Genomic DNA, 17,474 nt, shown 5'->3' with positions numbered 1-17,474 from the left:
TATATGTGCTAGCGCGCTAAAAAATTTTTGCAATCCGTGCGCCCATATTCTATGTACGATAAGAGCAAAAAGAACTAGCGTTTTCATCGGACAGAATTGCTGATGACCTTGAACATTGCAGACACGGCGCTTCGTCATCGCCGCCTCTTCCTGCATCGTTACGAAAACTGCCTGGAGTATCGGAAAACGCGTATCCGTTAAACCCGATTCATTTGTATTTTGATCGTTAGTAGTCTGACTTGAGCCTGTCGCAGCCGATGGCAGGTCATCGCAGGGTCATGCACCCGCGCCAACGTCTTCCGTTCACTGCCCGAGCGGCCTAGGTCTTAGTACGAACGCAGATGGCAACTCCGTTATCCAACTGACCCGAAGGAAAAACAACAACAATGAAACAAGCGCTTACGCAAGACGCATTCGCGCGGTACGTTTCGGATAATGAAAACGGGGTTGTTACGGCGACGCGTCCTTCTAGATTCAATCTGCGATTTCAACGCGGTCGAGGGAAACCGCCGAGACTCGTTTGGATTGCCCAAGGGCGTTTCGTACGCAATCTGGAGCAGCACAGATGAAGAGAGACCGATAGCATCGCGGGCTTCACTATTTCTTTCCGCATCTTTTAATTCTTTGAATTCGCTTTGCGAACAGCGGCTTTTTCACTAGCTCATTACAAAAGAGCAAGAGCAATAGAAGCGTTCTGCCTAACTTAAGCATTCGCTTATTGTTTTCCATATGTATTCAAAACCACTCGGCATGCATAATTTTTAACCATTGCGGCGAAATTTTCTTTTCTAAATTTAATAACATATATATTGGCAGGCGCCTTCTGGAATTTTTTCTTTTTTTATCGGCTGTTGCGTTTACAAAAATTTATGCTGTGCGTCTCTTGTTTACCGAACGAAGACATTCTTCTTGGGCTCCTAATGTGCCCGCTGATTGTTTCTGCTTTGACCAAACAATCGCTTCAAGGAAAAGCTGTGCCACTGGCCTACGAAAAAAGGACATCAGATAACGCCTTCCGTTGCTACCGCGTAAAACTCCGATGTTAGCATCTGGCAAGGCCGATCAGCGAGACTTCCCGAGGTCGATTGGAGAAGTGATCTTGAACCACTAGCGTGCTCGCCAAGTTTAGAAGATAGTCGTGTCTCGGAGTTCGTTGTCGACTGACACGCATTCCTCTGGCGCTCTACATTTTGCTGACGAGTTGTCGCCTCAGCGATGCTCCGCGCGTAGTGATGCGCTGGAAGTGAGTCGCGAGTAGAGAGAACGCGTCCTCGAAACGGTCAAAATATGAATCTTTAGGAGGAACTTGCCCTTCACCGAGTAGAACCGTGCAGCGCTTTTCTTGGAGCCGCCTGGATATACTTCAGCGAAATGGAGCGGAATGACTGCGGATTCCTATTGACGTCGGCCGAGTCGGTCGGTCTCGGTATGGACATGCTGTCGGATGAAGAGCAGCCCTTCTGCAATCTTTGGGGCTGGATTGTCCGGATCTTTTACGCGTGCTACTTGGCTTCCCGCGTCGCCTACTATCACCTCTTCGTCAAAGACGACATCAACGGTCGTGTGGATGAGCTGCGCAATTACACGGGGCCCATCATCCTGGACGTGGTTTTCCTGCTCGCGCTGTTCATCAACTACAAGCTGGGTGTGCACAGCGGCTCGGTGCGAGCAGTACTCCGTGAATTCCCCGGTGCCCTGCAGCCCGGAAACCCGCGGGCGGCCTTTGCTCGACTCATCACTCAGGCGACGGCCCTGCTGTGGTTGGTGGGCATATTCCTGAGCGTGTTCACGCATGCCACCGCGGCGCTACCCGATGAGTGGCGGCAGCACGCGTTCGTCGTGACTTCGTTTTATGTAAACAACCTGTTCGCCTTTGGCACCTTCTGCTTCACGGCCGCGATGCTGGCCCACGTGTCGCACTACCTGCTGTTCGAGCTGCTCAAGTACGAGAGGGCGTTGGTGCAGCTGTTCAACAGGCCTCCGACCCCCACCGTGTACCGGCTCGTGCTGGGCGACTTCTACGCTCTGCGCCAGCTGATGCGCAATGTGGCGGCCGCTTACGACGGCGTCGCGCTCGTCTGGTTCCTGGCTGCTGCCCTGTACCTACTGCACACAGCTTCTCAGTGGCCTCTGGGTCCGGAGGGCTCTGGCGCGCTGGCGGCGTCGGCCCTGCGTGGTGCCGTGCTCTGGGCGCTGCTGCTGTTCACGAGCGACCGCGCGAGCACGCTGCGCCGCAAGACTCGCGAGATTCGGTGCTTCTTGACGGCAGTGGCCGGCTCACTGGCCGGCTCGAACCCGGACGCGTGCAACGTGCTGAGTCAGTTCCAAGCCGACTGCTTCTCTAAGCCGATGGACCTGAGTGTCGCCTGCGGACTGCCCCTGACCAGGGCCTTCTTCTGCGGCTCGGTGCTGTTGTCCGTGGCTGTCAGCTGCGCGGCCGGCTCCGCCCTCTACCTGCTCGCCTGAACGCGCCCCGACAGGAACCTGTAGAGAGGCGCCATGGACGCGTTGTCGCTGGGCATGCTGCTTTCACTGCATGGCCGGAGCAGTTGGCTGGATTTTCATTTGTGGGTGCGTACTGTCTGCGTAAATTGGAACGCGAACAGCAAATGTAAACCCGAACGCACATCCTTTCCCGTGTCTGCGTTCTCCGACACGAACGAATGACATTGTTTGGCGTGGAGAGCAATAAGCAATTGTTTGACATCAGTGTCTCGTCACGAACTAGCGTGATGACGCGTCAAATCTGTCGGCATTTAGATTCATGCGTTTGCGTTGAAATTCATTGTTACAGCGTATGCGTTCTGCCATGGTTTCTCGTTTCCTTCTCGAGGCGTTAGCTGTCGATTCACAAGCTATTGCATCCAAGTTAGTTCATTCTCCATTTGCGATGTTATTCACTATTTTCATGTCGTCACTGTGGAATATGATTTATGGCCAGCTTTCTACCTGCCAGTCTGTAATTGTTCTTAACTGTGAATGTGTTCCTCAGGGAAGCGTATTTATCGACAATGCTTGGAAAACGTAGTACGAAAAGCACGGAGGGGAGCGATCGTACACAGGTGCATTAAGATATTTCTTTGTTAAAGCAATAATGAGTATGTTTTCTAGAAAGATCTTTGGTTATGAAAAGGGGTGGATGAAGTAGGCGGTATTCTAAGACGGACTGCCACTGATCCAACAGCCAAAAGAATCATTTGGGCTCCTGGCCACCAGGGCTTACGAGGTAATGAGGCCGCTGACGCGGCTGCCCGAGCGCTTACTCACCGGGCTCCTCATCCCAGCTCTTCTGGCTCGGAGACTAACCAGCCGCTGCTGCGATTCAGGGAAATTATAACGCATTATAGCGACATCCACCGCCTTTTCCCGGCCCCTGCAAAGGGGCTGAGTAAGACGGAGGAGCGAACTTTAAGGCGCCTGCAGACAGGTACTCTACTCTGTCCTGCAATATTAAAGCATTACGATCCTAACACGGATGGGCGATGCCCGCATTGTGGGGAGACCTGTGATATCTTCCACATGGTGTGGGCATGTACTCAAAATCCCCACCTCCCCCTTCCCCTACCCCTTCCAGAGAGGCATGGGAGACTGCCCTCTTCAACTGCTCCTCGCTCGAGTCCCAAAGGGCTCTGGTGAAACGGGCGAGAGACGGGGCCTTATCATGCGGTGTCCCGGGCTAGGGACGCCGACCATGTAAACTATATTTCAGTAATTAAAAGTTTTCACCACCACCACCAGCCTCATCTTTCCTTGAGGTTTGCACGAGGTCTGCAGTATACGCAGCAAAAACTTACGGGATGCGTGTGCTCTGAAAATCTATTGCAGCGCCGCCTCTTGACCTAGTCACCTGGTATTGATACCAGAGGATCGAGCATGCTCGTCCTCTCATACATGCAGACATCTCGGGCGATTAGCTTGCGAGGCTGCGCCAAAATGTTTATTTCTGCCCACTGGCATGCCGTGAACTTCTGCTGTCGACTGTACCTTTTATCTGCAGAAAAATAAGACTGCGACTCATTGGTTCTGTTTCTATTGCTTATATAGGAAACAGGTAGGACATCTGCTCAAAAAACTGAATTGAACCGCTTCGGTGGCCGCATGCAAGGAACGTTACACCATGGACTCAACAGGATCAGATCGACAAAGCTTGTGCAGATTGCGAAGGCGCGCAGGGCACGAACACACTGTATGACAGGTAAACTTTTATCTTCGCATGTCAAACCACGATAACCCGGGAAAGTGCACCGCTGGCCAGTCGATGCAGAGGTAGCGAGATAAAAAGTGGACTATGGACAATCACTTCACCGGCAGCCTCTGCAACTACATCCGCGAAACTGGTCTTCACTCATTTTAACTTTCTATCTCCTGCACCACATTCCCCATTTCTCAACTTATGCCTCATGGCACATTTCTCGAATAAAAGAAAAAGTGGCGCGAACCCACATCACAACACACGCGTCCTGAAGGACCAGTGCATGCTAACCGTATCGCTGCTCCCGACATGTGCGTTGCTGACCTTTATGTCCACGTGGTTGTGTGGGTCACTTTTCATTGTGCATGATGACATGAACAGGCAGATAAGTGAAAAGTGTCGTATAAAGCGCCACCTTTGAGTCTACAGGTCTCGCGTCTGCTTTGATGTGCATATCATGTTTGGTTTGTTTATGGGGGTTCAACGTCCCAAAGCGACTCAGGCTATGAGGCACGCCGTAGTGAAGGGCTCCGGAAATTTCGACCACCTGGGGTTGTTTAACGTACACTGACATCGCACAGTACACGGGCCTCTGGAATTTCACCTCCATCGAATTTCGGCCGCCACGACCGGTATCGAACCCGCGTGTGCATATCATGTGGTTTGCAGTGATTACATTTGATCTGGTAGGTGGCCGATATCTGTAGTCTTTCGCCTGCTGCAATTCCAACTAAGTCGACTTGCACCGCGTTCTTTTTTTCCGAAGGTCTTTCTCTAGCGAAAGACCACTTTATAATTTATTAGGTAGAATATACTTGTCGCATGTTTAAATTTGCCTATGTTTTATTGGTTGTTACAGAGCCGCAAAAAAGCTTGCGCGCATTGGTTGTTGGCATTGTTTGCAGTTTTGTTGCTGTTGAAGTTTGGGCATATTTTGTGAAGTCATTTTCTTCAGTGCATTGCGTATATTTTACAGGTGCTTTATGTTGTGTGCTGTTAAATAAATTAATGACTTAAATGGACTTGTCAATATATCGTCATGAATTTTGCAGCGTGAGCATTCGTTTTCTCTTCTCACCTTCCTGGTGCACCCAGTGATATTTCAGAAAACCTCATTTTATCTCATACTATAAACCAACGCGGTGACCGACAGCTTGACCTATAGCCGGTCCAGCTGTTGACCGCTGCAGTTTGCGAGTGCGTGGCGATATGCAAGCATGATGTAGTCGATCAGATGAAACGGGTTAAAAAAAAATGTGGGGTGGGGGCTAGAAAAATAAGCTCGAGGAAATAGGCGCGGATAACAGCGCCTGGCTTTTTGTATAGTTTAGCAGCCGCTGGTAACTCTCATGTGGTACCTCGCAGCTGAAGATATTAAAGGCTCCCATCTAATCGCATTCGCTGTGATCAAACAAGGACGAGGGCAGGTAATCCTCGATTCAAATGGCGATGAACAAGTAGTGCGAGCACTACGTAGTTTTACTTTGCTCTTGTACTGCTGCAAGAAGAAATGAATTCTTGCAATCGCAAAAGTACTGGGTTCTCTAAACAAGAGTACGATACCTGCGTGCGCGTACATATACATACGGTTTGGTTCAACAGCGCTGATCGAAGTGAACACGATTTCTTGGTAGTATACCTGTTGCCCAGGGCTGCTTCATATCAACGCTTATTGGGCTTCCGTTTTCGATTTGTGTTCGATAAAGCTTCCGATAATGATTTTTAAATGTTCCAGAAACGTTTAATGGGATGACAAATGTGGCCCCAATACATCTTAGAGCTGCGATCGAATTAAAGGAGTTATACGAAATACTATGCCGAGGATTTCAGTCAAGGCGGAAAGCTGGGCTAGTTGGTGTGTCATCATTAATTAAAAGACTAGCGCATAAAACAAGGGCACAGACACAGTCCTGTCTCCTTCTATGTATGTATCCTTGTTTTATGCGCTCGTCTTTTAATTAATGATGATTTCAAACACTACCACAGCGGGCTTTGAATCCTCTTTTTCACACGACCGCTCTGCGCATGCGCGCCTCTCCTCCACTGGTTGAAAAATTGCCAGCTCCTATTGCGCATGCGCTGTTCATCTTAGCGACAGGCGAATGCGACAGATGGCAACAACCGGGCAACAACTGTAAGGCACACACTTGCCGCTTTGCAGGCGCAGTCGGCTCCTCGTGGAACCGAATATCGCCTGCGTCTCCCCCCTGCGCTTGTTTCTATCTGTTAGCAGAGATGAATTTCCGCCACGGGCGCCTCACCTTGTGAAAAAGGCGAATTGAGAGTTTTCAGCACAAGGGCATGTTTACGTTGCGAAGGAAATGGCACCGGTTTAGTGCTGCGCTCTAATTTGTTTGGCAGCTATATGGTGAAACGTATTTCTTACACGTATTGATACGTATTTCTTACAGGCAGCCATCTGCCTGTAAGAAATATGTAATCTTGTCAAAACATTCAAAAGCGTCCGAAGCTTTTCTTCTAGCGTGTCAGCGGGCAGGTTCTCAGGCGTTCAGTATGACAACAGTTCGCTTGAAGGACTCGGCCTGCCGCGGTGGCTCAGTGGGTATACGGCGCTCGGCTGCTGGCCCGAAAGACGCGGGTTCGATCCTGTTCGCGGCGGCTGAATTTTGATGAAGGCGAAATTCTAGAGGTCCGTGTACTGTGCGATGTCAGTACCCGTTAAAGAACCCCAGGTAATCTAAATTTCCGGAGCCTTCACTATGGCGTCCCTCATAGCCTGAGTCGCTTTGGGTCGTTAAACCCCAATAAGCCAATAAACCAATAGACCGATTTCACAAGCAGTTGCGCTACGCCACCGCCGCCGCGATGCACTCTGGGAGTTGTGGTACTCCGGCCGGCGGCCGCGTCAGCGCGGTGCGTGGCGCACGCGCGAGAAGCAGCCCTGTTTGCGTCGCGACGCGGTGTTTCTCTGCGTGAATGCTGTATTTGCGGGACAAGTGCGTTCACCTGAGGAGTGTCGTGAGCTCCGACAACTGTGCGAAGCAGAGCGTCCCGGATCTTCCGTTTTCTAGAAGAGAAAAAGTAGCCAAGACATTGCATAGAAGCTGTTCACGAGAGACAGCTGAAGAAGTGCTGTTCAGTACATTTAGCCGTACTGTCCCTGTTGATCAGCGGACAATGACAAATAGCAAATTTTCAAGTTCTGAACTGTATTAAATGCCCTTTACGCGGCTCTCAGCTTTAAGGCAGTCCCTTAAATTGTTAAAAAGAAGGCAATCGGATTTGTCTTCGTGCTGCGTCGTCAAGCCTTCTTTGCAGCGATTTCTGCCCGGTGCAAGGTTGTAAGGCAACAAGTGTGCTAAGATTTATTGTTATATTCAGGAATCCACAATGTTAGCTTGATGCACGTATTCACTCCTGATGTCTCGAGTTCCCATACTAGCGATAATGCTTTCTCTATTTCACGGAATGAGAAAGCGGGCTATAAAACTGTCGAAATGTGGAATAATTTCCAACGTTTTGTTGCTCACTGGTCGTTGAGTATACATGGTAGTCCAGTAACAGCCACATGCCATTTATGCCGGGATATCACCCACATTTTGTCCGTTGTTTTGGATAAAAAAGGCCATCTAGTGTTTACCAATCAGTCAACCTGTTCAGACTCGTACTAAGAAAATAGCGAAAGTGAGTCGTACGGGAGACGCCCTGGCAGAAGATTATATTAACCTAAATAAAAAAGTAACTAGTGTATCAATAATCAAAATAAAACTATACGTCACGAAATTAAAATCCACTAAACCCTAATTAGGCGTACTCAAAAGCTCCCCGATTGGCTTCTCCTTTTCTCATTTTGTACTGAACACAAGCATTTGTCACATCTCCATTTAGAAAAACAGCATAGCTCGCTCGAATCGCTCACCTTTCCTGCTGGTGACCCGCCGAGCACGTCGTGAATACATGTATGTGTTTACGTGAATAAGAAAAAAACAATCGCATGGCCGGTTTTGATCAAGGGCTATGATGAAAAAATAAAGGCAACAAACGCTGTGTGACACGTCTATAGCGAATGCCTAGATGAATACAGCGAATACTGAAACAGCAAAATGAGGTGGCAAGATATGTAAATACTTTCTGAAGACGTTAATTAAATCACGTGCATCGCTATGCGTTCAAATGTTCTGCTGACAAAATTAACGAAAGCGGCCGTCAAGCGCGTTTTTATCGCCACCTGCAGCATTTTCCAAAGCAAGGTTCGAGGAACAAACGCAGCGTCGCCACCGCGGCCCATGGAGGAAAAAAAACTAAGGAGGGAGCATGACGTCACGCGGCCAGCCTTCGCAAGCCGAGTGTTTTGAAGTCGTTTTCTCCCTCAGTTTTTCGCTCTCCGAGCCGGTCCTTTATGTTTTGATTCCGGTATGTTTTAGTGCGCGCGTATGCGCGACCCGCGGCGCGGGCGTCTACAGCAAGGAAGTTGATCTACAGTTAGTCTGCCGCGCTAATCGGCGCATGCGCGCGCGCAGCGGGGCTAGACTTTACCGCACGCTATCACGTGGTGCGATCACGGGGGGACACACTCTCTTTTTTTTGCTATATCTTTACTTGTTAAGACGAGGCTTCAAGGTTGTCGCCGGACGCTCCCTCCTCAGTTTTTTTTCCTCCATGCCGCGGCCACTCCACCTCATGCGGCAACTGACCACCCTCTCTGCGCTGCTCCTACCGGGATTAGCATTGCACCCCTCGAAACTCCGCCGTGGAGCCTCTGTTTCCTTTATACAGCTCAACACAATAAACGAAACGGCGGAAAGCTACTGCGGCCGGGTATAATGCCAGTCAAGGCGCAAAGTAATGTAGGCTGTCGTGCAGACGACGCCACGAAGGACTACAGCCAAGATGGCGGCTGTCTACTTCCGGTAAACGCGCGCATGCGCAGTAGGCTTTGTGAAATCGGTCTATTAAGGACTCGGGTGTGACGTATACAGGCTCCTGAGCTACATTCGGACGTCGACCAGCGCCTCGCACTGTAGCGATGGAGAGAAGGTTACACTGTTGCTTCATTGTTAAGCGCACAATTCGTTCTTGGCCCTAGCTCTCTTTTCTGTTTGCGCCGAAAACGAAAGATGATCCCGAAAAAGCACGTGCACCGGTGTGCGATCGAGTCGTTGAGTTCGCAAGTGACACTGGCGGGGAAAATATAACGATCGGGGCAGAGTGGAAACGTGCAAAAGTTCGATATAGGCCTCGCTATCACTGCGATTACGCTGACCGATGCCGCGCAGAACCCAACCTACCGGAACGCTCTGGCCCGTGCTGGCGCGTTGTAACGTCATGCTTGGCGCCATACTGTCACCTTATGTAATCACTCTTTCTGGAGGAAACGTGTGGCTCCTCGATCCTTCGAAGCGTTGCTCGTTGCATAAGTGCTGCACGCTTTATCGCATTCGCGATGAAAGAAAATGCAACAACAACGATGGTTTCTGCGCTCACCGACGCGGGGTTGTTTTGCGTATTTCCTCGCTGCCCTTCGTCGCCGCTGCCAGCAGTAATTGCCCGCGGTCTCTAACCTCCAAGCAGGTGCGTTATCGGCGGACATCGCCGCCGTTTTATTCCTGTTCGTGATATGGCTCTTGTATGTATGCCACTCGCGTGACGTAACTCTTGCGGATCTGCTTCCGTTGATCTGAATCGAAAGGACGCCGGCGTAGCGTCTTTCCTATATGGGACGGCTCAAGAAGGTATCGACCACCTCGCGGAGGGGGCAAAAGAAGGCGCTCTTTAGTGGCTTGTCGAGAGGGGCTTTACCTTGACGAGGAACGAAATACAAGGGCAGAAAGATGGGCTTAGCCAGGAGTGCGAACGAAAAGAAATGAAACGAGAGAAAACCAAAGTGATAACTGACATGCAGAACCGGATTGTTCCGCGCGTCTGTTGCATCCCTGGTTATTGCGCTCACAAAAACACTGATTTGAGGTTCTCGCGGACATATGTAGTACTTGCACATTGTGACCATGAGTCGTCGCAGGAGCAGCAGCACATTATTTATGCTTCTGGTACGGTGGTGTCTCAGTGCCTCAATGCCGGACGTACGCGACCGAGCTCGGTACAAGCTCCAATTTCGATCCAAAAGATGAGAAGCTACGAGCATGCGGTTATTTACGCCGAAAATGGGCAAAAAAGCAAGTTCACACTGTTGTGTGTGCAGCAGGGATTTCAAGGAGCAAGATTGCGTTCATGGACTTGCCGCTGAACTGGTTAGTAAGTAACTAAAGGAGCTGGCTGAAGCGTACCTCCATAGTTTAAGCATTTAAATTGGTACTGTGTCGTAAAAGACCTAGTATCGTCCCCGCTACCCTCATTCGCCTGCTTTAAATTAGTTCAAGAGAGCAGTCGAACGGCGCTGCATCCACCGGCCCAAACCGAAACGACTGGCCCCCCATTTGATTTGTATTGCGTCGGCATGACTTGTCGTTCTGAAGAGCTTCGCACCTGAACGTAGAAATCCTCTTTTCTGCGGGATCTGGGGACCACTCACCTCTGGCGTAGCAGCTTCAGTGTTGTCCATAACGGCGGCAACACGTACGCTGATTGACGGCTGCAGCATATTGGCCGTACACCGTTTTAGCGGTGATTGAAGCTCATCGTGTTATTCTGCGACAGCTCATTCACTCGGCGAGGTGCTTTGTGGCCGAAAAAGTAGATTTAATGCTTCAGATTGACTTTAAAGAGGTCCAAAAACGCTTAAACGTGAGAATTAAACGGGTCTGAGACGCACTGCAAAGCAGGAGAGCGAAACACGCGATGCCCTTTCCATCACCACGCTGCAGGCGCTGCCGAGGGATAGAGCCACAGTATGTCCTCGCGACCAATAGGCAGTCTGCTCTGATGTCATTGTGGCCGCCATTTGCGGTGCGTGTAGCACGGCGAAAGGCTGCGGGCACATGGCGCCCGTGACGCCACTTGTTGTAGGGAGACGGAGAGTGGGTCCCCTACAAACTGAATGAGGCGCGACACGGACGAGGCGAACAGGCCGAGTACCGGGTGTCTACCTCGGATTTATTCTCACCTAAGACGCATCCAAACATTCACTTTCCCCCAATCTCCACCACCTACACCCCATTCACCCAAAATTACACGCAGATACATGTCCCTGGTACGGTGGCACTCCTATAATTGCAAACATTACATGGACATGCACAGGTAAACTGGACCTCTTAAAGCCGCCCAACGCGGCGCTGGACCAGTGGGAGATGACGCTGGCCGGCGGCACCCTGGGAGACCAGGAGGCGACTAGTCTCCCACGCCAAAGCGTCGGCGGAAGCTACTGGACTCCTTTACTGAGGAACGCACCTACAATCAGCTTCAGTCTCCTTTAACATAGCAAATATTTATTCTCTCTCTCTCTCCCTGGCGCGTGGCTCCAGCAGCCGGCGTCAGCTCGTGCCGCGAGCAAAGGCAGCGCAGCGTCGATGGTGGCGATATCGCCGCTAGAGTGTGTTTGGTATGAAATAAAATACGCAGCTGCTTGATAAAAATTTGCTTTGTTTTTTGAACTAGTGCCGAGTACTATGCCGCTAACATGGTTTTACTTTCCCAGGTTTCTATCCGACGCTCGCGAACCCTACATGCAAGCCATACCTTTGTCTTGTACCGTTATTACGGTTTATTATTTCTGCACATTCCTTTTTTGATATGCCCCCTCACCCAATGCTCTTCGGGGCCAGTGAGCACGGTGCCTGTGAGGTACTCATAAATAAATAAATAAATAAATAAATAAATAAATAAATAAATAAATAAATACACATTTTGTATTCTTGGCGGCCAGCGGGTACGCTCCGTTTGCTCGAAACGCCGCTGAGAGCGCTGCAATTTGGTAGCGCACGAGAGCAGTCACGTGGTATTTTTTCATATTTCGCGGGCTTTCTTTAGATGCGGGGGAAAAAAGGACCCCGTAGGAGATACAACGCTACAATAAACTGGATCGGTTGTTTATAAACCTGCTATACTGCCTAAGGTAACGGTCTTGGCACTAAAATAAATATTGAAAATTTGTATAAGTCATCTTCGTTAATTAACTAATTAAGCGCAATAAAATATTCTGAGGAACGCCACATGATTGCAAACAATGTGTCGTTGGTTTGAAATAAATGTGTCAGTTAAATTTGCCCTGGAATAAGGCTACCTAGCAACTACGAATCAACAAAACATCGTATCATCGATCTACATGTAGTCAGCACCATTCAGAGGGAAACTCAGCCGTCTGCATTATTCTTTTGCGGAACAAGCAGTTGAGAAAGTATGGCCAATAGGTTTCAGACATGTAACAGCTGTTGTACTCCTCAGAGCAGTGTGGCGACGGACCGTTTGGAAGATAAATTTGCCATTACTGCGTGGAATTCTCCACATGTGGTGCAGTAATAAGACGAAGGGTTTGACAGGTCATCCTCCGCGCTGCTGGCGTATCCGAGAAAATTAGGGCCCTGTGAACAGTCCTTACGTTCGAACAACAAACGCAGCATAATTCTTCTGAATTCAGCGACCATGACACTCTAAATTACGACTGCGTAGGAACACCAAATGGCCGCTGTTCTTTTTCAGTGCAGCCAGTGACTGGGGAACTTAGCAGTCCATCATTACTTTTCGGAAGCCGTGTGGTTAGAGCGAGTGCACCATGCATAATACACACTCAAAAAAGCCAGAATATTATTGCTGCGAGCGAAACAACTATGTACTGCATATTTCCAGTTCAGTCGCATTATTCCAGTCGCCGCGCAACCGCACGCAAACCACGCCACACGCGTAGCGCACTGTACGCGACCGGCGCGTGTGACCCAACATGCCGCTTCGAGGGGGAAACGGCGGCGCGGGGTGGTACAAAGGGTGTCCTCACTCTGAAAGCGGAGGCGCGCGGATATCAAAGCACCCTGGGGTGCCTTGATGTCCGCGCGCTGGTGGGTGCCTCGATGGCCAGCGCCACTAGCGGACATCCAGGCACCCTGGAATGTTAAAAGACACCGCTTAACAAATATCCTCCAGCAAAAATTTTTTCTAATATGCTTTGAAAAAGCTTTGTTATCTGTTGTCAGAATTTTTAATTTCAGCGTCTTCGCGCCTTTACCTTTCCTCTCGTAACTTTTTGCATCCTAGACGGTCGGCGCTCCTCAGCCGGTCCCACCGGCGACGCGCGCAGGCATTCTCCGGGGAGCGGAGCTTGCTTACCCGCGGGCCGCCGGAGCGACGCAGCTGAATGGCCGCGGCCACGGTAGCTACGTGGTCGACGTCTGAAAGGATCTAACCAATAGCCATCTCTCAACTTGCATACGCAGGGGAGTAAAACGGAGGAGGGCGTGAGCATGAAAAAGTCGCCGGGAAGGGCTCACCAACTTCCGAACGTGATTGCGGGTTCTCTGCTACGTGCAGAAGTATATTATTTGGCTCAGGCGTTCATGACAACAAAGCGCAGTGATTGAGTGAGTTTTGTACTCTCCTCAGAACGTGTTTTATCATAGCCATGCAGGCTCATGTGGTGGGATCTACAGGTGGCTTCAGAGAATAAAATGCGGCTGGAATGTGCTGAATGGACTTTACAATACTTAATAAGGTGGATTGGTGAGCTAGTTGGTTCTTGATCGTATAATTTAGCAGCAGAAAGTGAACGAGGAAGTTGAAGAAACATACAGACGAGGACGATGCTGACGATGCAGCATCGTCCTCGCCTGTATATTTCTTCAACGTCCTCGTTCACTTTCTGCTGCTAAATTTACAATACTTTTTCTAAGCCTAGCCTAGCAGTTTCTAATCGTAGTGATTTTCTAATCGTAGCTTAGCAAGCGCAAAGCCAGTTGCTCCCCACGTTCCAGCAACCTTTTACCCCACGTTTCACGAACCGCAACAGCTTCCTATTCGCCCGTCTTTCGGAGCGAAACGGCGAAACCAGTGGTCCCCCTTCTGTTCACGGAGGATGGCTTGCCACCCTAGCACGGCGAAAAGCCGCCGCGCGTTTCTAACAGGCGTATGGCCACCGACTCCGGCTTGCCTCGCTGAAGCAATAGGTGTTAATACAAAATAACTTTGCAGAGTACGTTCTTGCGCAATAAGACAAATGACGAAACACATACGTCATGTACAGAGCGCGCCCTGTACATGTCGTATGCGCGCCCTGTACTTACATGACGTATGTGTTTCTTCCTTTGTCACCATGCGCAAGAGCGTACTTTTCAAACTGTGAACCAACTTGCCCAAACAAAATTGCTTATTGTACAAAATGACGACCCTCATGTAAAGTGATACCCCCTATTCCAGCGTTCCTGAAGTGTAAGTGCTAACTTGTAGAAGTAAAAAAAAGCTTGAGCACCTGGCCTGTGAATGGTAGCTCATAGATATATGAGCTGCCATTCACACTGAGCTCGAATAGAGACAAGCCATCCGAGAGAGAGTGAGAGATTAGTTTAGATGCAGGAAAGGTGGAGCTGTCGGCCATGATAGATACGCGTTGAAGCAAGATGGAAAGCTGGGCGAAGCAGCTGTTCGTGGTGTGCACAACAGCTCGAAACAAGACGACGGACAAGGAAGCACATAGACCAGCGCTCTTCTGTGGGCTTGCTTGTCCATCGTTTTGTTTCGCGCTGTTTTGCGCGCTTCAGACGCGCACGTAGCCTAGCTGCTGCCCCCCACGTAGGCGGGAGATGCAGATATATGATTATAGGGATGATATGGGGACTATACACTACAGAAACTACTATTCTATTCAGAAGAGCGTGTTGTCGGGCTAGTTGGTTCTGCATAGTATATAAGTGAAATGCGCAACAACTTAGACAGGACACAGAAAGAAATTGTTGTATGTGTATGTGTTGTATGTGTATGTGAACTGTTGTATGTGTTTCTTTCTGTGTCCTGTCTAAGTTGTTGCGCATTTCACTTATATACTATACTAATATATTGATGAGTATAGTTGATGAGTTTCATCTATACTGCGCTGTTTCCCCTGTCTACAGGTTGTGTGGGGCCCTGAACCAAGTAAGGTGTAAGGAAGCACCTTTTGTTCGGGGTCCTTTAATTTCTGTATGAGGAAACTGAAAATAAACTTCAAACTTCTTCAAGTCGAATCGCTGGAGCAGTTGCAATTTGGCTAGCCGTTTTCACCACTGTCGTATTCAGACCGAAAAGCAACAGCTGCAGGGCGCGAATTATTGGCATCACCTTGACTGAAAGTCTGAAGCCGAGACCTGGCTACAGCTTATGTGGTTGTCCCGGATAAATCTTCGAAGTTCTGCACCCGCGTTAACAAAAGGGCTATGAGAACGACTCCACCCGTTCTTGCGCTGTTGCCTCGACGGAGGGAATCAGGAAGATAATCGGCCTCTTCTATGCACATCAGCTCTCGAGCTGCTGCCAGCAGGCGATGGAGGTTATTATGCAGCGCTCGAGGGATGGGGTGCGGTGAAAGCACATTCCAGTGCAGAGTTTAAGAGGCAGTCCCTGTGCGCACACGCAGCCACATAAATGCACAAGCCGCACAGACACGAGAACTACTTACATCGACCCCAGCAGCTGTACTAATACATAGTACTACGTAGTACTAATGCAATTGCTTTTTCTTCTTTCGAGAACAGATTTCTAGTAATAGTTTTGCTTAGGAAGCAACGTTGGGCCTTAACAATTGACAGTGTATATACATAGGAGCGGCGCTATGCTATAGTTGTCTCAAGTATGCTGGGAAAAGCCGGTACGGGAGAGAGCGATGCTATTTTGACTTAGCGGAGCCTGTCTGGCGGTCGCAAGTTTAGCCAAGTCGAGTACAAGGGTATAGTGTAAGCAGTGTGATGGCTGTACAGTGCGCGCTGCCGGGTTTGCGCTGGCTGTATAGTACGTAGCCATTACCTTCCCTGGCTGTCGGCAGTTTATAACCATTCAGCAAGTTCCAGCGCATATATTGAGAAGGTCTTCACTCTGTAGTGTAGCTGACAATGTGCGGGAACGTGACAAGATTGGTGACGAAAACTTGGCTAATCAACGACGCTGCGCTATGTGTAAAAATAGGAAGCAGTACCAACTCGTTTCATGGCGTGTAAAATTATATCAAGGTGTGTGAAAAGATAACGTAATGTGAAAGGGATGACTTTTTTGTAATTTCCGACTTACTTTTTGCGGCTGTAATTGACTAGTGAAATCGATGGCGTACTTAAATGAATAAAAAAAAAGGAAACGCCACGTAGTTTGGAGGTGCACACTGGGACTCATTGGCACTGAAAAGTAACGTACTGGCATGCTAAGCTATTCGTTGGCAGACGAGGGTCTTATGTTCCGAACGGCCTAGAGCACCGTTCAGCTCGAAGAGCAGACACACCCGCGTTATAAATCCTGAATTACGGAAGGTGTATTGCCGGTATACTACCACGACAAACTGCAGCGCCTGAAATTGCTTTTCACGTATTTATTTCTTGAATGCTACCTGCTGCGCGTTGTTGGAGTGAGCAGCACTGTCTGACAAAGTTAAAATAAAACAAAATTGACAGGACGGTTACCACTGGTTAACGCGAGATTCAGCGACAGTTGTTGAGGTATTTATACTCTACGATATGTTGTGGTAGAGAGTATGAGAGCGACCTGACATCTGTACATTTCTAGGGCGCTGCTTTTAGTTTTCCGCACATAATCATTTTTCGTCTCCTCTCCAGCTCTAGAAGCGCAGCGCCGCCGATGATCCTCTCCTCGGGCGGCGCGTTTCGCAGCAGCTGCCGCAGATGGACCATGCTACATTCCTCCGCTCTCGCCACAACCTTCCCTTCTCATTTCATGGTAACCCTCCTCCTCCCTCTAGGGTATATATTTGGTTGGTTTCCATGGAAACTACGTGCCGGTCGCGCCTTCTCACGCTCTCGCCATATCCCTCTTTTCACAGTAATCATCCTCCGGTAGGGGATCGCTCGGCTCTCGGAACACCCTCCTGCTTCCACGGGTTCCCGTTGTAACCACCCTCTTGTTACGCCTTCCCACTCTCTCGCCATCCACGATAGCCCTCCTCTTCCTTCCGACACCGACGGTTGCGCCGACGGTTGCGCGTTCTCATGCTCTCGCTATATATCCTCTTCCTTCCAGGGTAACCATCCTACTGAGGAACAACCTTTTTCTCTCTTTAGCACGGCAAGATGACTACGGTAGCTAACTGAATCTGGAAGTCAGCTACCCTTCAAAGCAAGAACTCCTGCACCATGGCGGCGCGTGTTGTCCTGGAGACAGAAGTTGGGTGCAGCGCTAGAGACGAGTGACAAGCCGTGTGCCCTGCATGCGCGAGGCGTGCAGCACCTTGGCGCAGCTGCACTTCATC

This window comes from Amblyomma mixtum, chromosome 3, assembly GCF_055824585.1.
Source record: "Amblyomma mixtum isolate Tamu chromosome 3, ASM5582458v1, whole genome shotgun sequence".
In the NCBI taxonomy this organism is placed as follows: Eukaryota; Metazoa; Arthropoda; class Arachnida; order Ixodida; family Ixodidae; genus Amblyomma; species Amblyomma mixtum.
This window is presented reverse-complemented; position numbering follows the sequence as displayed.